The sequence below is a fragment of the Pinus tabuliformis genome, chromosome 4_2 (genome assembly GCF_031772625.1).
Source record: "Pinus tabuliformis cultivar Carrire ecotype Pingquan chromosome 4_2, CPIR1, whole genome shotgun sequence".
NCBI lineage: Eukaryota > Viridiplantae > Streptophyta > Pinopsida > Pinales > Pinaceae > Pinus > Pinus tabuliformis.
In genome coordinates, this window is record NC_142304.1 from 462606962 (window position 1) to 462627012 (window position 20051).

A 20051-nucleotide genomic window follows, 5' to 3' on the forward strand; every position below is an offset into this window, starting at 1 on the left:
ACCTCAATAACATTCATTTTCAATACCAAAACCTAACAACAGAAAATAGAAAATTCCTAACAACATAGAAGAGAAAATTGAGTTGTACATGACATTCACCCACAATTATAACATAATTCACATTCAAATATAATAAAAAATAAATAAAAATTAAAACTTTGAATGTCAAAAAAATTTGTGATAACATGTAGGAGTAATATTTATTATTATTTAAAATTTGTGATAGTGGGGAGGAGTAGTAGTTATTATTATTAATTTAATTTCTTAATTTACAACAATTTATAACATAGTTAGCCTTAGTGGTTAACTCTAACCGCTTTGATTTTCAAACTTGTTGGATTAATCAATATGAAGTTCTCTCTACCTTTATTATAATATCTATGGCTCTCACACTTCACATCAACTCAGACACCTCAATTTTTTCAACTCACATAGTACCTCGTTGTTCACAAATACTCTGATTGGAAAACCATCAACAAAATTAACAATTTGTTGAGGTTTCCGATAAAAGAGTATTTGTGGTAATTTGTCCTTGGGGTTTCTCTAATTTTTTCATTAAAACAAATATAATCTTAAAAAACAATTTTTATGTATCACTTCCAAAAGTAATTTTCTTTGTCGTAAGAAGATGTAACCTAGGCATTGCCTTTCATGCCATAAAAGTATAATGAAATCGCGTGGGATATTTTGTAGTGGCCATTTTTATGCACAAATGATATGCTTTATTACTATAAATTTCTTCTGGCAAACACGTGCAAAGAAGCCAAAGCCACAGCTCTGACTTAACCTTGGTTGACAGGTGAAAACTTAATGATGCTCACAAATTCAGCCTTCAGGGTAGCTCCTCCAACAAGAAATCCATCCAGACAGGTTGTGATTCTGATTAAAAAAAAATCCAACATTTACAGAGGCACCATAAATAATCCAGGCTGAGGCCGCTACTTTAGGACTAACATTTACCTTAAGACAATTCCTTAATTCATAGGGCACCTCCTGAGCCAAAGCTGGGTTACAACATTTCCAGTTCCAATCACCCAAACAAGCTCATATGCTATAACGATGTTACTCCAGTCAACCACCTTATCTGTTATTACTTTGTTTTGTTCAGAAACTACCTTCAAAGTATCTTCGATGTCTCGTTGTTCCAGAGTCTCTCCAACAGAAGCTATTACATTCAAACCTTGAGAAAGTGCATAAGCCAATTTATCTGCAACAAACTCATTATCTTCTTTCAGTATAAGCCTTCCCTCTGAATGACCATGGAATTTCTAAATTGATCAGCATCTCTACACTGATCTCTCCAATGAAAGCACCTCCTTTCCTTACCCAACAATTATGTCCAGCAACTGCGAAGTCTGAGCATAGCAAGGTCTTCACTGTTGAAAGAAACACAAACAAAGGGCTCACAACAACCTCCACGACACCTTCAGATGGCACTTCTGCTTCGCTAAGAGTACTAACAAGTTTTTTAAGCTACTCCAAAGTACCATTCCATTTCCAGTTGCCTCCAACTAAACACTTACAACCCATCGTGTTTTCGCGAATCGATCAAGGACGCTTCTCCCAAAAAATACACAGAAAAAATTACGAAAGGATTAGGTAGAGATTCTTGGGTTGAACCATAAATAAAATTGTTGCTCCTCTCTATTGCCTGAACCATTGACATAAATGTTTTTTGTGTAAAATGTAGGGTTTTCTTAAAAAGCATTTTGCAAGAACTCCATATCAAATTTGTAATGCCCGTCACGTAGAGAAGATAAATAGTATGTGGTAATCATGCCTGTTGAATGTCCAAGCACCAGCTTCATAGATGTATCAATGCTTTCACACAAAAACTCCTCGTCCGATTGAAATCTCAAACAAGAATAATTGGTAAGAGAAAGTGGGAATGGTCGGTAAACTACGAGCGCTGGAAACCACTCTGACTGCAAATGCTACCGAATGAATTTGGCTGATAATGGAGAAGGGTATATGCGCCAATTCTTCAACATGTCATCAAGATATACCTTACCAAAATAGTCTCCAGGGAGAGGTCCTTTGGCTTCTTTTTAGCCAATGTACTTATAGCTGTAAGATTTTTGAGATACACAGATCTAGATCTGCAAGACAATAAACAAGCTTGCAAGAGAAGGAAGGAAGCGAGCAAGAATTGAGAAAAGAATGAAAATTGATTCTACAATATTAGTTTTAGAATAAATACATAAAAACAACTAAGTTAAGCTTAGTTGTACATGCAATAACTAAAGCTAACTAAAGCTAAGTGTGCTTTATCTTATGTTAATGTGTACATGTGCCACATGCAAGCAATAAGTTAACTAGAGCTAATCTAGGTGCATGTACACCAACACAGCTAGTCTAAGTGCATGTACACCAACACCCCCCCTTAAGCATAACTTAGGTGAGTGTGATGCAAAATGAATGAGTCTCGGAAACACGGCCATTTTAGGTACCCATATACAATGCATAAAAAGGAGGAAAGAGGGAAAACCCAGTGGGAAGAAAACCCCCCCTCAAAATATAATGCAAAAGTAGAGAAAAGACAACTGCTAGGCAGTCGTGTCCTTCACCCCGAGACGATCTCGCAGGAATCGAAACTTCTGCTCAGTGAAAGTCTTGGTGAAGATGTCAGCAATCTGCTCGGAACTAGGACAGTACTGAAGATCGATGATCCCATCATGAATGAGTTCTCTAATGAAGTGCATGTGGATCTCGATGTATTTGGTACGTTGCTGCTGCACTGGATATCTGCAAAACTTTAGCGTACTTTGATTATCACACCAGATGACAGTTGGATGATGGACACTAATCCCAATCTCAGATAGGAAATGTTGTAGCCAAATTGCCTGAATAGTGGCATTGACTGCTCCTCTATACTCGGCCTCTGCTGATGATAAAGCAATGGCAGCCTGCTTCTTACTTGACCAACAAATTGGGCCAGATCCCAAACTAAGTACATAACCGGAAGTAGACTTGCGATCAATGGTGTCGCCAGCCCAGTCTGAATCTGTGAACCCGATGAGATTCAAAGAACAATTGGTTACATAATGAATCCCATAGGTGATTGTCCCCTAGACATATCGAAGGATGCGCTTTGCAACATTCCAATGTAACTCATGTGGCTCCTACATGTATATGGAAACTGCTCCGACAGCATAGGAGAGATCAGGACGGGAGTGAGTGAGATAAAGAAGACTTCCCACAAGCTGGCGATACAATGTGCAATCAACTAATGGTGTGTCTTTGCCTTTCTCAAGCTTTATCCCTGATAAGAAAGGTGTGGCTGTTGGCTTGCAGTCACTCATGTGAAATCGTGCCAAAAGATCTTTGCCATATTTTGGTTGAGAAATGGTAATGCCAGAATCACGTTGATGGATCTCTAGTCCAAGGAAGAAATTTAGCAAGCCCATGTTTGTCATAGAAAACCGCTTATGCAATGCAGTTTTGATGTTAGTAATGACAGAAGCGGAACTACCCATTATCAAAAGATCATCTACGTAGAGTACTATGATCAACAAGGAGTCAATTTTCTTCAGAAAATAAACATTGGAATCAGATTTGCAGCGTACAAAATTTTGAGATAACAAATAAGAATCCATCTTTGCATACCATGCTCTAGGTTCCTGCTTGAGGCCATAGAGAGACTTCTTTAGTTTGCATACCAAAGATGAATTATGCATGTATCCTGGTGGCTGCTCCATGTAGATTTCCTCCTCGAGATCACCATGAAGAAAGGCATTCTTCACATCCATATGATGCACCTCCCATCCTCTTGCTGCTGCAATGGAGAGAGCTAGCCGAATGGAATCCATTTTTGCCACTGGAGCAAAAGTCTCTTCATAGTCAACACCATGTACTTGCTGAAAACCTTTTGCTACCAATTGTGCCTTATATCGACTAACTTGGCCATTTGATGCTTTCTTGGTTCGGTAAACCCACTTGCATCTCACAAGTTTGCGATTTGAAGGTAGCGGAACCAAATCCCAAGTCTGGTTCTTAATGAGAGAGTTATATTCCTCATCCATGGCGGCTTCCCATTCAGGATGCCCATTTGCTTCTGCATAAGTTTGTGGATCAGATCCATGCATCATATAAGCATGCATGGGCATGGATGGCTCCATAGCTAATAGTGCTTGCGGATCTTCCTCAAACAGAGGGATAGAGGCAGGATCATCAAGGATATCACTCATGCTGCGCCATTTTTGTGTTGAAGGTGGTCGAGAATCTTGCGAACTACATGCAGAAGTATGATCTCGATGTTCAACAACTGGTGGTCTAACAGGGGTCATAGGAAAAGACTCATCTTCATCAGAATGCTGGTCTGAAGTTTCATTTGCATACTCATCAATGAGTGGTGATGAAAATTTGGTAACAAGTTCATCTACTGGTGCATGCGAAATATCTTCGTCAAACTTTACACTCCTTTCAATAAAGAGCTCTTCAGTGTGGATATCAAGCAATCTGTACCCTTTGAATTCATCAGAATATCCAACAAACATACATGCTTCGCTTTGAGGCTCCAAAGCCTTTCTCTTCTCTGGAGGAATGCGGGCCCATGCTCGAGATCCAAAAATGCGAAAATGACTAACTTCAGGTTGCATGCCAGTCCAAGCCTCAAAAGGTGTTTTTCTAGTAAAAGATTTATGAGGAGATCTGTTCTGGATGTATGAGGCACAATTAATAGCTTCGGCCCACAATTTCGACGGAAGAGATCTTGCATGCAACATGCAATTTGCCATCTCTTTCAAAGATCGATTTTTCCTTTCAGCCATGCCATTTTGTTGTGGAGTGTAAGGAACTGTATGCTGCAACTGTATGCCTGCTTCATCACAAAGATTCTTGATATCTTTGTTGACATATTCCGTCCCATTATCTGTGCGGAGTATTTTGATGCGTTTTCCAGACTGATTTTCTGCATGCGCTTTGAAAATCTTTAGATGTTGAAAAACTTCATACTTGAGTTTCAAGAAGTAAACCCAAGTGAATCTCGTGTAATCATCTATAAATGACAACACATATCTTGCTTTGCTCATTGAAAGCACCGGAAATGGACCCATGAGATCACTGTGTACAAGTTCCAAAGGTGAAGAGGCTCTCCATGCATGCCCCTTCTCGAATTTTTCTTGTGGATGCTTTCCAAGAGCACATCCATTACAAACACCATCTGAAAATTCAATGGTTGGCAATCCTTTGACCATCCCTTGCTTACTAAGCTGTTGTATATATATGAAATTCAAGTGCCCAAATCTCTCGTGCCAAATCCTACTTTCTTCATTTGCATGCGTAAGTAGCAAAATAGAATCTGATTGAGGAACAAAATCAGAAAATGTATACAGACGAGATTGATCATTTACCTTGCCAGATGCAATCTTCAAATTGGTTTGCATGTCATAAATGCTCACGGAATCTGGGGTAAATTCCACTTTCCTTTCGCTGCCTATGTGTGTCATCTGATACACTGAGAGAAGATTCACAGAAAGCCTTGGAATATGCAAGACATTTTCAAAACTTCCATCTTCGAATTGCACTCTTCCTTATCCAGTTGCTGCAACTGCAGAATTATCCCCCATGAGAATGGGAGGACCTGAGTATGCATGTAGAGAAGAAAAGGATTCCTTTGAAGAAGCCATATGATGTGAAGCTCCTGAATCGATGATCCATTCTTGTGGTGCAGAATGAAGAGCAATGAAAGCATGCCCGTTACCTCTTTGATCTGGTGCTTTTTCTCCAGACTTCTTCTTAGCATTCTCAGGAATGTGGTCTCCAAGATTGTGTTGCTGGAGTGTCTGCACCATAAGATCTATAGTCTTCTTCATGCATGCAGATTCAGGATGAAAACCACGGTGGCAATAATTGCACATTGATTGCCCTTTCGTTCCTTTCCTTTCCTTTGAGCCAGATGATCCATCAGGGGGTTTGGGATGTCCTCCCTTTCTTGGATCAGGATCCTTCTTCCCTTTTCCTTTCTGATGGTCTTTGGAATTTGCCTTTCCTTTTGCATGCACAGTAAGTGCATGCGCTTTGGAATTTTTAAGTGTGCCCATTTTGATGAGCTTATCTTGCTCATGCATCAAAGACTGAATAAAAGAATCCAGTGAGGGCATCTTCCAAGCTGCACCAGTTGCAGATCTGACTGTGTGGAACGTAGAGACGAATACTACATACTCTGGACAAAGTTTTGATAAAATGGAAAGAATCAACTGATTTTCTTGCTTGGATTTGTCGATCCTGCATCCTTTCAACTGAACCAACAAGGCTTTATACCTTGTGAAAAAATCTTGAATGTTCTCAAAGTTTCTCGGATCTAATGAGTTTAACTCATTTTCGAGAATGTGACCTTGCATTTCATCCTGTTTTCCAAACAATCCTTCCAAAATTTTCCATACTTCATTTGGAGTTGAACATGATTCAACATGAAATAGCAGTTCCGGAGAAATAGATAAACATAGGATGTTGAAGGCCTCGTCCATGCGATTGAAATATCTTGTTTTCTCCATTGTCGATGTTGGTTCAACTTCCGTTTCCATGGTTACTCGAAATAAGCCTCTACTTCTGAGATGAAGTTGAATCTTTGGCTTCCATTCGAAATAATTATATGGAGTGAGAATTGCCGATTGTGGAAACTCCAATTTAGACTCCATTCTTTGTTGTTGCTTCAATCTTCTGAACCTGCAAATAAAATTGCTTGTGCACTGATTAGAAATCACTGTGCTCTGATACCATGTAAGATTTTTAAGATACACAGATCTAGATTTGCAAAACAATAAACAAGCTTGCAAGAGAAGGAAGGAAGCGAGCAAGAATTGAGAAAAGAATGAAAATTGATTCTACAATATTAGTTTTAGAATAAATACATAAAAGCAACTATGTTAAGCTTAGTTGTACATGCAATAACTAAAGCTAACTAAAGCTAAGTGTGCTTTATCTTATGTTAATGTGTACATGTGCCACATGCAAGCAATAAGTTAACTGGAGCTAATCTAGGTGCATGTACACCAACACAGCTAGTCTAAGTGCATGTACACCAACAATAGCTATATTAATTGACTCAAAAAGTCACGTGTGCCGCATAGAGTTAAACCTCTGTTCTATATGGGCCAATTCTTCAACATGTCATCAAGATATACCTTACCAAAATAATCTCCAGGGAGAGGCCCTTTGGCTTCTTTTTAGCCATTGTACTTATAGCTATATTAATTGACTCAAAAAGTCACGTGTGCCGCATAGAGTTAAATTTTTGTTCTATAAAGGTTATGATGTTATAGAGGTATATGGGGTTTAACAATAAGTTTTGCTGGGTGAAATCTATGAGATGGAGGTTCAAATCTCGTTGAGTATATGGCTTGTTGTGTTTTGGCTAGAAGAGTAGGCGACCCCCGAGCAGACATCTTGGCTCTTCTTGAGGAATAAATTAATTGCTATTGTGCACCTAGCTTAGGTTTATAGTGGGAGCCGGTTGGATTTGATCCTAGCCCTGTTCAGAGTAACTCTCACAAGTTACGGATTATCCTAGATTAAAAAAAAAAATTATAATCTTAATTGGACCAAATCAGCTTCATCAACTATCAATCTCAGCCTTATATCTTCCATAATATCAATTAAACGAAATTTGCTACCCTTAGCTTTGGTTAATTTAAATTGTTCATTGGTATAAACTTTCCATGTTCTTAAAATGAATTCGAGCTAAATTCAGTATTGATTGGTCTAAATTATTTAGACGCTTCGGCAACATTTCAATGGCTACTGGAGGAGTGAAGCCATTCTATGACAAGTGGATTTCGTTCTTATGACATATGTCCAAATAATTTTTTCCTATAACCTGCAAATTTCGTAGTAGAATTATTTTTCCTATAACCTGCAAATTTCGTAGTAGAATTACATTTGGACATCCCCAACTTTATTGTCAACACCAGCTTCACTGTCGACAAAAAATTCATTTCAGCATTCCATCTCACAATACCCGCTAACAAAGTTTGGATGAGAGTCCAGAGGGCCATGAATAAAGACTTGGAGAGCCCAGGCCCCTCCAGCTCGGAGCAGGGCTTTCAGAGTATCCAACCAATATTGCAATGGAGTATTCTAAGGACATGTGCATTATTATCGGCTTCTTTGGTGATTTCGGCTATGCTGTTTTGTAGAAGTGCGTTTGCGATTTAAGAGTCGATCAAGGCTTCGAAGATTGGCTTGAAGATTGCGAGTTTTATGAGGAGAACTAGGTGGCCTGAAGAGCTCATAGTCTTTGTGGTGGCCACACTTCCAATTCTGGAGCACAGAGGGGTGATTCCTGTAGGTTACTGGATGCAGTTAGAACCCTTGAACGTCTCCATATTGGCTACTGCGTGGTAATTTCCCAGCTTTCATAATGCACATTTTCAAGATACTGTTTTGGGTTTTAGATGTCTTTCTTTGATCTTTCTCTAATCCTCTTTATTGACTTATTTAGTCCGAATTATACATCCCTACTCTGTCGTAACCGATGGACTGGAACGACTAAAGTTAAGGTTTCTGACCTGCCCATAATTGCTTTCCTGTCTAATTGTTGGTATTGTCTCCGTAATTACGAAAGTTGAGGCCTATGACCTGCCCATACCAGGTCATGGAGCAAAAACTTGTATTAATTGTCTAATGATACTATGCTTTCTTGTGTAATTGTTGGTATTTTCTTTTTCAATATAAACATGATAGGAAGGATCAAACCAAGCAGAGGAGGCAAGCCAAATTAATGGGCGGTTTCCTGACTGCCGCCGCATTTACGAAGGTGGACCGTAATCGGAGGTTGGTCCCTCCGAACACTCCTCGCTCCACAAAATCGAAAGAGAGGTCGGTCTGGCGTCGTGGGTCCTTCCTGTTAGTCGGCAGTCGAGTGATAGTCGGACATAAACACAGCGAAACGGAGGACGAGTCGACTCCGACCTCAAGTCCGGGCAGCCAGGTGTAAACGTCAACAAACCGGAGAGCGAGGAACTCCGAAAATAAGTAGCGTCTGACCGGCCTACGAAGAAATACGACCTACCAGGGAATTCTGACCTCGAAACCGCCCTAGAAACCATGCAGGTGTTGAGAATTTATGCGTGGACCGCCCCTTTAAAGTGTTGTTTAATTTAAAAAAAAAAAAAGGTTCGCAAAAGGGATTTCCACGCGTGGAACAAGAATGGGTTGAGAAATTTTAGTGTTATATGTATATATCGTAGGTATGAACTAAACTGTGGAGTTTAAATTCAAGAATTCCTTGGGCAATTTCAGTGTTATATGTATATATCGTAGGTTTGAAATTAACTGTGGAGTTTAAATTCGATGCAAGTCTCTTTGCGTTGGAAGTTTTGGTTTTCGTCAATATTGTTCATCAATGCTCTGCTTAAACTATAATGTCTTAAACTATAAAGATACCCCTACCATTTATTTTAGCAGTTGTCTATAATGTGACTTTTTGGAAGCCTTTTTGGTGGGTTTTTCCGGTCAAAATCTGGTAGCAATTTATTGAAATCGCAATTTTGATAGCTAGTTTCTACACAGTCAAAGCGTCCCAGGGGTTTCAGGGTGTTGAATCCAAATATGCAGTTAAAAAACCATTTTAACTACAACAAATCAAGATTTAACCTCAATTTCTTCCGCCGGATTCCATCACCGGAATCTCCAAAAAGTCGCATTATAGACAACTCCTTTATTTTACTCTATTTGAAACAGCTTGTGAATTATGCGGGAAAGAAGAGTTCAGTTGCTTCCAAGTTTCTGGATAAGCTCATTAAAATAACAAGAAAGTAGGTCTATAGAGGAGTTCTAATGGCTTTAGGTCTATAGAGGAGTTCTAATGGCTTGGGTTGATGTTGTTTGTTGTTGTTCCCTTCCTAGGGATTGGAGCATGGTCCGGAGCCATTGCATTGCAGCTACAATACTGGTTATGCCCTGGACCATGGTCTGGAGCCATTGCATTGCAGCTACAATACCGAATATGCCTTTTTCTTTTTCCTCTCTCTTTCTAACAAATTGGTATCAATTTTTTTTCTAACAAATCTAATAGATTGGTATCAGAGCTTAAATTGGTATCAGAGCAGCCCAAGATTGCAGAGCCACTGGAGAGAAAATTTGTTACATAAGCCGCATCGTCAAAGAAAAGAGCGTGCGAGAGTGTTGCGAGGGTCCTCCTACATAAGCCGCAACCTATGTTGCTGCCACCACCGTGAATCCCCGTTGTATGTATAGACTGTCGTCGTTGTTGTGAGCAGTGCACAGACAATGTGAAGAGCATTAGTCAACACTTGGCCAAAGTTTTAAAGTGCGCGTGGACATGTATTGTTTTTTAAAAGTCCTTCAAAAGTTTGAAAAAAAAAATTATTTGAAAAGGTTTTTTCTAAAGGGCCGAGGACCACCTAGGCAAATACGGTTTTCTTTTGAAGTGTGGAAATTATACTTTCAACTGCTGTGCCGCAGCATTAAAACAACGACCATAAAACTACTCCAGAAAACCGTTGAGCCTTATCGCACCGCCTTTCACGAGTTAGAGGTTTTCCTTCGAGGGGCTCCGCTATTGTACACCTTTCGACGCGTGTCCACAGTACTTTTTGCAAAAAAACTTTTTATCGGGATGTAACCTTCGTTTTCTTTGGGCAAGCGATATTCGTCCGATTGCAAGGATGGATGATGACCGTTGATTAAAGTCAAAGTTGCGTACAGGCCTGCAGCAAACACATTGCGTGAAGTTTTTGTTTTGACCGCTAGTATTCTCCATAAAAGTAATAAATGAAATTTATTGTGATGGGTAGAACGTAGGTAAAAATTTTTAATTTTATTATTTTCTATCAGCGGGAGTATGGGCACAAGTAAATGTTGGTAGAATTTTAAATTTTAATTTTTTTTTATGCACGGAAGTATGGGCATATGTAATTGTATTTGTTATGTTTTTCTTATTGTTGTTGTGTATTGGATATGCAAGTAAAATCCACGCAGCAGAGGGTGAGTAAGAAATGAAGAATTTACACAGCAGTGTAAAATGAAGGGGAATGCGCAGTAGCGCAACTGTAATAATTCTTGGATGTTGCATATGAAATGAAAAGGGAGAAAATTGCCGCAGCAAATGTAAAGAAATTTTTATTCCCGCAGTGAATGTAAGATTTCAGCAGTGAATGTAAGATTCTTGTCTTTTACACAGCAGTAAAAAAAGGGTTGCGAGTAAAGACAGTGTGTTATTTTTCTGGAGAGACAGAGCAAATTTTTGTTTTGTGTATCTGAAGTGTTCTTGTGTAAATCCCTCTAAGAGAGGAAGAATTCTGTAATAGGAAGTCTTTATTAATCAATGCAAAGTGTTTTTATGTGTGAGAAAATCTCTGTCTTCTGGAAACAATTTTTTCTATGCTTCCCTGTGTTAAGATCCTGAGAAACAGAGCATCATTATCTGTTCAGTCTTTTTTTTGGAATTTACCAGAAAATTCCCAACAGTGGTATCAGAGCTTGTACAGGCTCTTTGAAGGTGTCAAACAAGCTAAAGGAAGGTTTATCGTTGCAGCAGCTTCTCCAGCAGAGTGAAGACTCACTCAAGGTATTTCTCAAGTTTTTTTTTTTTTTTGTGTTGCTGTTGAGAACAGTCAGTGATTTTTAATACAAGGTCAAGTATTTTTAAGAGTGCAAGAATCGCTGGCTCCAGAATCAACACTAGCATGGGTATTTTTAATACTCAGCTCCCACAGTTTAATGGGAAAAACTATGACTATTGGGCAATAACCATGAGAGCCATGTTTGTCTCACAAGATTTATGGGAACTTGTTGAATATGGGTTTGGAGAACCAAGAGATGAAGATGAGTTTAATAGGTTAACTCAGGCAGGGAAATATCTATTGAAGAGCAATAAGAAGAAGGATTCAAAAGCCCTCGTATTTTTATATCAAGCAGTGCATGAGAGTGTGTTTCCAAGGATAACAACAGCCAAGACATCCAAAGAAGCATGGAAAACTCTCAAGACAACCTATCAAGGCATGGAAAAAGTGAAGACGACAAAACTACAGTTGCTGAGGAGATATTTTGAGAACCTATACATGAAGGAGTCAGATAATATTGATTCATTCTTCACACATGTGATTGGTCTGGTCACATAGATAAGGTCTTATGGAGAAACTCTTGAAAAAAGGAGGATTGTGGAGAAACTATTCAGAATCCTACCGTCAAAGTTTGATGTGATTGTCACCACCATAGAAGAGACAAACGATCTCACAAACTTTTTAGTTGATGAGCTTCATGCATCACTGATAACACATGAGCAGAGGTTGAGTAAAAATGAAAACTCATCTCTAGAGCAAGCCTTCAAGACCCAAATGTCCTTTGGAAGATGAAGAGGTCAAGGCAGAGGAAACAAGAGAGGAAGAGGCAGAAGTCAAAACAAAGGTGGAGGAAACAGTCCAGCAAATGCTCAAGGAAGAAGCAGCAATCTAAATTAGAACCAAGGCCAAGGCAGCAGTCAACAAAGTGGACAACATCATGCTCAAGGATAAAGGTATGAAAAATCCAATGTCCAATGTTATTATTGTAAAAAATATGGGCATTATGCCAATGAATGTAGGAAGAAGCAGCATGATATAAATAATAGATCTAGTGCAAATATCACTAGAGAAATTATCAGCCAAGATAATGTGTTGTTAGCTTGTAATGTGGCTGAAACAAACAGTGATGATATATGGTTTCTAGACTCCGGTTGCAGCAACCATATGATAGGAAACATAGCCCTGTTTTCTTCTTTAGATCAAAATGTGAAATCACAAGTCACAATTGGGACTGATAGTAAAATTTCTATTATGGGAAAAGGAGAAGTAAAAATATTTACAAAGAAAGGTGAAAAGAAAACCATAGCAGATGTCTATTATGTTCCTGGAATGAAGTGTAACCTCTTAAGTATTGGACAACTTGTTCAAAAGGGTTACAATGTTTTCTTTGAGAATGATATATGCACCATCATGGATAGAGCACCCAGCAAACGATGTATTGTTGAAGTGAAGATGACGAGGAACAGGATGTTCCCTCTCAGAATAAAGGCATATTTGAAAAATAAAGAAGTAATTGCAACAGTTACCCAAGAGGCTTTCCAAAGCGTACGAAAGGATGAAAATTGGTTGTGGCACTTGAGATTTGGACATCCCAACTTTGTAGGTCTTAAATTGTTGAGTAGAAAAGGAATGGTAAGAGGATTACCATTGATAGAGAAACCAGACAGCCTTTATGAAGGTTGTATCTTGGGGAAACAACACAGAGAAAGTTTTCCATTAGGGAAAAGCATAAGGGCAAAAGCACCCTTAGAGATTGTCCACTCAGACTTATGTGGACCAATGCAAACTCCATCACTAGTAGGCAACCAATATTTTCTAACATTCATTGATGATTTCACCAGAAATACTTGGGTTTATTCCTGAAGAACAAAAGTGAAGTGTTTGAAAAATTTCGAAATTTCAAAGCACTTGTAGAAAACCAAAGCCGGCTGCATATCAAAGTTTTAAGAATGGATAGAGGAGGTGAATATATATCCAAATAATTTCTACATTTTTGTAGAGAAAAAATGGAATTCACAAATAGTTTACAGCTAGGTACACTCCGCAGCAAAATGGAGTAGCTGAAAGAAAGAATAGGACCATCATGGATATGGCGAGGAGTATGTTAAAGGCAAAGCATTTGCCAAATGATTATTGGGCTAAAGCTATACACTGTGCAGTATATATTTTGAATAGATGCCCAACAAAAGTAGTCATGAACAGAGTGTCGGAAGAAGCATGGAGTGGGAGAAAGCAAGGAGTCACCCACATGAAAGTTTTTGGTTGTGTGGCTTATACATACGTTCCAGATCAGCTAAGCAGGAAGTTGGACAACAAAGGGGAGAAATGTATTTTCATTGGATACAGTGAGGAATCCAAAGCTTACAGGTTGTATATCCCATCTACCAAGAAGTTTTTTGTGAGCAGAGATGTTCAATTCATTGAAGAGGAAGCTTGGGATGGAAGCATAGAGAAAACAGTGAATGTTAAAAACTGTTTGTCTCATGATGAAGATGATGAGGAGATGGCTGAAATACATCCCCAAACAACAGCGCCAACACAAGGAAAGCAAGAGACACCCTTGAGGAGAAATGAAAGTGTTTTTCCAAGCACACCACAAGGAGGAAATTCAAGTGTGCCTTCAAGCACTTGTACACCAAATGAAAGAGGTAAGAAGTTCAGAAATTTAAGTGACTTTTATGATGAAGGTATGAATTCCTTGTTTGCTTTATATTGTCATGTTGATGACCCTATTCATTTCGAAGATGCAATTAAGGATAGGAAATGGATAGAAGCTATGGATGAGGAGATCAATGCCATAGAAAGAAACAAGACATGGGATTTGGTTGAACTACCAAAAGGAAAAGAAGTCATTGGAGTCAAATGGGTTTACAAGACCAAGTGTAATGCTGAAGGCAAGATAGAAAGACACAAGGCAAGACTAGTTGTCAAAGGATATAAGTAGCAGTATGGAAGAGACTATGAGAAAACTTTCGCACCGGTTGCTAGAATGGAAACACTGAGAGAAATGTTGTCCATAGCAGCACAAAACAAGTTGAAAGTTTACGAAATGAACGTGAAGTCAACATTCCTAAATGGAGTGTTAATGGAAGAGGTTTACATTGAACAACCTCTAGGCTATGAAAAGAAAGGCCAAGAGCATAAAGTGTGCAGATTGAAGAAAGCTCTTTATGGGCTGAAGCAAGCACCAAGAACATGGTACAGTAAGATAGATTCCTATCTACTAGAAAATGGATTTGAAAAGTGTGAGGGAGAACCCACCCTCTACATCAAAGAAAATGATGGTAAAATACTAATTGTTGTGTTATATTTTGATGATGTTATTTTCACAGGTAATGATGATCATCTTATTGAAAACTTCAAAACAGTCATGAAAGAAGAATTTGAAATGACTGACATGGGTTTGTTGAGATACTTCTTAAGAATAGAAGTAGATCAAAATGAAAATGGGATTTTTATCTCACAAGAAAAATATGTTAATGAAGTGTTGGAAAGATTTAACATGCAGGACAGAAAAGCAGCAATCACTCCCATAGTGATGGGATTAAAACTCATCAAAGAGGACAGCAGCAAGGATTTTGATCCTAGTTTGTGCAAGAGCATAGTTGGCAGCCTCATGTATTTGACTGCAACTAGGCCAGACATAATGTTTGTTGTTAGTTTAATTTCCAAATTCATGGAGAGGCCAAAAGGAGCACATTGGCAGGCAGCAAAAAGAATTATGAGGTATGTTAAAGGTACTAAAAGGTTTGGCATTTTATATACTGTCTCAGAATGTTCATATTTAATTGGATACACTGATAGTGATTGGGATAGAAGTGTAAATGATCGGAAAAGCACATCTGGTTATGTCTTTCACATGGGTTCAGGAGCCATTTCATGGGCTTCTAAGAAACAGCCTATTGTAGCATTGTCTACATCAGCGGAAGAATATGTGGTAGCTAAAGCAGCAGCATGTCAAGCAGTTTGGATGAGAAGGATGCTAAGGAGTTTGTGCCAAGAACAAACAAAAGAAACTGTGATTTTTTGTGACAATAGCTCAGCTATTGCATTATCCAAGAATTTGGTGTTTCATAAGAGAACGAAACACATTGACAAGAGGTTTCATTACATCAGGGAATTGGTAAGCAATGGAGAAATTGTTTTACAACATTGTAGGACTCAAGAGCAGGTTGCAGACATTCTGACCAAGCCATTGGACCAGAAAAGTTTTGAGTTTTTGAGAAAATGTCTGGGTATGTCTGGTAACCCAGTAGTTGAAATTAAAGCGGAGTGTTGAAATTATACTTTCAACTGCCGTGCAGCAGCATTAAAACAGCGACCGTAAAACTACTCCAGAAAACCGCTGAGCCTTATCGCACCGCCTTTCACGAGTTAGTGGTTTTCCTCCGAGGGGCTCCGCTACTGTACACCTTTCGACGCATGTCCACAGTACTTTTTGCAAAACCGCTTTTTATCGGGATGTAACATTCGTTTTCTTTGGGAAAGCGATATTCGTCTGATTGCAAGGGTGGATGATGACCGTTGATTAAAGTCAAATCTATGTACAGGCCTGCAGCAAACACATTGCGTGAAGCTTTTGTTTTGACCACTAGTATTCTCCGTAAAAGTAATAAATGAAATTTATTGTGATGGGTAGAACGTAGGTAAAAAAATTTAATTTTATTATTTTCTATCAGCGGGAGTATGGGCACAAGTAAATGTTGGTAGAATTTTAAATTTTAATGTTTTTTTTTATGCACAGAAGTATGGGCATATGTAATTGTATTTGTTATGTTTTTTTTGTTGTTGTTGTGTATTGGATATGCAAGTAAAATCCACGCAGCAGAGGGTGAGTAAAAAATGAAGAATTTACACAGCAATGTAAAATGAAGGGGAATGCGTAGTAGCGCAACTATAATAATTCTTGGATGTTGCATATGAAATGAAAAGTGATAAAATTGCCGCAGCAAATGTAAAGAAATTTTTATTCTCGCAGTGAATGTAAGATTTCAGCAGTAAATGTAAGATTTTTGTCTTTTACACAACAGTAAAAAAAGGGTTGCGAGTAAAGACAGTGTGTTATTTTTCTGGAGAGACAAAGCAAATTTTTGTTTTGTGTATCTGAAGTGTTCTTTTGTAAATCCCTCTGAGAGAGGAAGAAGTCTGTAATAGGCAGTCTTTATTAATCAATGCAAAGTGTTTTTATGTGTGAGAAAATCTCTGTCTTCTGGAAACAATTTTTTTTATGCTTCCCTGTGTTAAGATCCTGAGAAATAGAGCATCATTCTCTGTTCCATCTTTTTTTTGGAATTTACCAGAAAAATCCCAACATGAAGGAGCATATATTTTTTTAAAGGAGGGTTTTATTTTCAAACTGTTTTTTTTTTTTTCGTTTCAAAAGGCCAAGTCAAAAGCATGGTGTTAAAACGTCAAGTCATATAGGTATATTTGTCGAGCTGCATTATGAAAAACGTGTTTTTTTTCATGCAAGAGATTTGAAAAGATATTAAAGTTCTTTTGAGAATATTTTTTTGCCTAAATCACATTCGAATGTATTTGTTGACGCATTTCGAAGCAACGAGTGTGGTTCATTGTCCTGACGATGAATCACACTCATTGGTTCGAAACGCATCAACAAATGCATTAGAATGTGATTTACGGCGAAACATCTTCTCAAAAAACTTGATATGGATCACAGAAACTTAAATTCAACAAGATATTAAAAGTTTTGAAAAGAGTGATTTCTTTGTTTGAGGATTAAAAAGAAAAAAAATGGAAAGTGAATTTAGGATTTTGTAAAAGTCTATTTATTTGCAATTTCCTTTTGGTGTTTTTTCAAGCATGATAATTTTTTGGGGGAAGATTGTGTCTTACGGAGGCACATATTGAAAATCAGATTTTTTTTTGGGGGCAATATGGAAGACAACCTCATGCAATCAGCAAAAGAGTTATAAAACAAGGAATGACAACAGTCATGGGTCACAAAGCACGACTAAAAAAGGCTAAGAAAATGAATAAAAAGAAGAGGTAGAAATTGTTGCCATGGTTAGAGAGGTTCAAGCCATAGCCAAGGTACTGAAAAGTATAACATAAGACAAAGAATAAATCGAGGGCGATGGGTGTAGCTTTGATCTGCTACCACCTCCTATGTTTACAAATGAATATTTTCATCATTGTGTTATGAAGATGTTAACTTTTCTTAGAGCTAAAGAGTTAATTGAGTATGAATCTAATAACCCATATGATGTAGTATGTGATGCTTTAGCATTGAATTTTATAAAATATGCATTGGATGAGAAGTGTTTGTGCAAGGTAGCAGAATATACAACTTCCTTGGAAGCATGGAAGTTCCTGGAAGCAGAGTTTGATGCAACGCAGTGTGACATGAAACAATAGGTTATGTCACAATCAAAGAATTCATCTGCGGATCTATGAGTAGATGAGCAGGACTCTGAGAGGAAAACAGAGCTTGGAGAACCACACTCAAAAGTGTATGATGGTTGTGAAGACCACAAAATTGAAACTCATTATGCAAGCATGCATATGGATGAGGAAGATGAAACAAAGATTGTAGAGAGAGAAGCGGGAGCCTCTGTTTGTGAAGCATGGCAAGAGCATATAAATGCTAAAGGAATCCATTGTAACATGGATGATACAGATGATGGTGAATCCCACTATGATGAGACACATGTGGATGATGACTACAAAGTTATATGTGAATCGGTCAGTCGCAGCTCATGGATTTGGTGAAGCTGAAATTGTCAATGAAATTGACAATGAGCACATGCATGCTCAGATATCCCACCATAGTGTGGACGTACATTATTTTGATGATATGTGTGGCATTTTTTTCAAATAGGGATTGATTGTGCCAATATGGTAAGCACAATGTTTGATGAAACATTGAAAGTTGAAGCTGTCATTGTAGCAATAAGATATGAAGCAGTTGGAACTCCTCATGAAGTAGTATGTCGTGTAGCAGCAGTTGATGATCAAGAACATAATAAAGTGATTGAAGTGATTTTTATGAGAATCTCCACTAACAACATAACAGTGGAATACAACCTCCATGCATTTGAAAAGAAGGTAGATGTAGAGATGGAAACTCTCACTCAAGAGCATAATAAAGATGTTTTTAACATTGTTTTTGAATATGCAAGTGTTCAGAATAGCATGGGAAAAGAAGTTGAAAGAAAGGTTGTTAATAAGTTTGAACAAGATTTGAAAGTAATTGAAGAATGGATTCAGAAACCAAAAGAAAAAATTGATTTGAGTCTTAAAGCAACAACTGGAATAAAAGAATTGGATGAAATGGTGAATAATGATTTTCAGTGTGCAGATTACAGAAAAAAATAGCAGTATATGACGATGAAAGTGAAAATAATGATATGGATGTTTCTGAAGGCAAAGATGAATGCATTGAAACCATTTTTCAGCAATGGAGTCTAGAAGAGATAAGATTCTACTATCAAGAAATATGGTAGAAAGAAAATTAGGAATATGAAGCACAAGAAGCAAAGCAAAGAAGACAGTCTGAAGATGCAATCTTTTGGCAGCAACCCATAGTTGAACAAATATTTGAAGAGGAAGTTGTAGAAGACATGATCCAATTATTTTTAAGAACAAGTTCAAGACAAGTCAAAGAAAAATTGCAGCAGCAGCAAGTGAAAAAAGCCTACAGCAAGAAAGTTCAACAGAGAATGAAGTAGTTTCAAGAATTTAAAATTTAGAAGAAGAGAAAAAATAAAATGCAAAATTGTAAACTTCTGGAGTCATTGTAAGCCTAGCTGAGACATAAACCAGCGAGCATGTTTATGTGATAATTAAGTCATGGTGAGTCATACAGTCGTAATTAAAGGGTAGTGTTAGAAATTTTAATTACTCCTGCATGTGGAGTTAGCTAAACATAAAGAGTCAGTTAACTGAGTGATTGAGGGTTGAGTGTTTGAGTATTGAGTCAAGTCAAGTTAAGTGATAGATGAGTTTTAGTGTGTGGTTGAATGTGATTGCATGTCAAGATATTTTAGGCAAGTCACTAGTTGGAAAAGGTTAAATACCCTTCACTGGGTTCATTGTAAGCATCATGTTTTTTGTGATGAATAGAAGAGTTGCAACTCGTGTTTTATGTGCGAATTCATGCTTTGTCTCCTCTGCCCTTCTAACAATTTCGGCCAATTTTTTGGAGTGGTGTTTGCCAGACTATTGGTGAATTTTAAGTTAATATTGGCATCCAATATGTTCTTATTGTTGTATCCATTTTATTTTCGTGTGAACAGTTGGTTAAAACATTGACTCGTGAATAGTTGGTGGAGTAGTGAGAGTGGCGATGGCTATACATGGCATCAAGAAGAGGCCACGGTACAGAGGCATCAGGAGACATTTCAACAAGTACACGAAGCCCAAGTACCGAAAAGTGAACCTCCATTCAACTTTCTCCATGTGTCAGATTTCAATTGGATTGAACAATGAGAATTAAGACATTGGATTGGCCGGGCTGAATAGTGTTTGTTGAGACAGCTCCATATAGAAAACACCTTTCAGTGT

General features: G+C 38.0%; 2 pseudogenes; one reads left to right on the plus strand and one right to left on the minus strand.

The window, feature by feature from the left end:
• Positions 1-782: 782 nt before the first annotated feature.
• Positions 783-1530, minus strand: LOC149169964 (triosephosphate isomerase, cytosolic pseudogene; annotated as a pseudogene).
• A 6203-nt stretch (positions 1531-7733) lies between these two features.
• On the plus strand, positions 7734-19810 carry LOC149169965 (uncharacterized; annotated as a pseudogene).
• Positions 19811-20051: the final 241 nt, after the last annotated feature.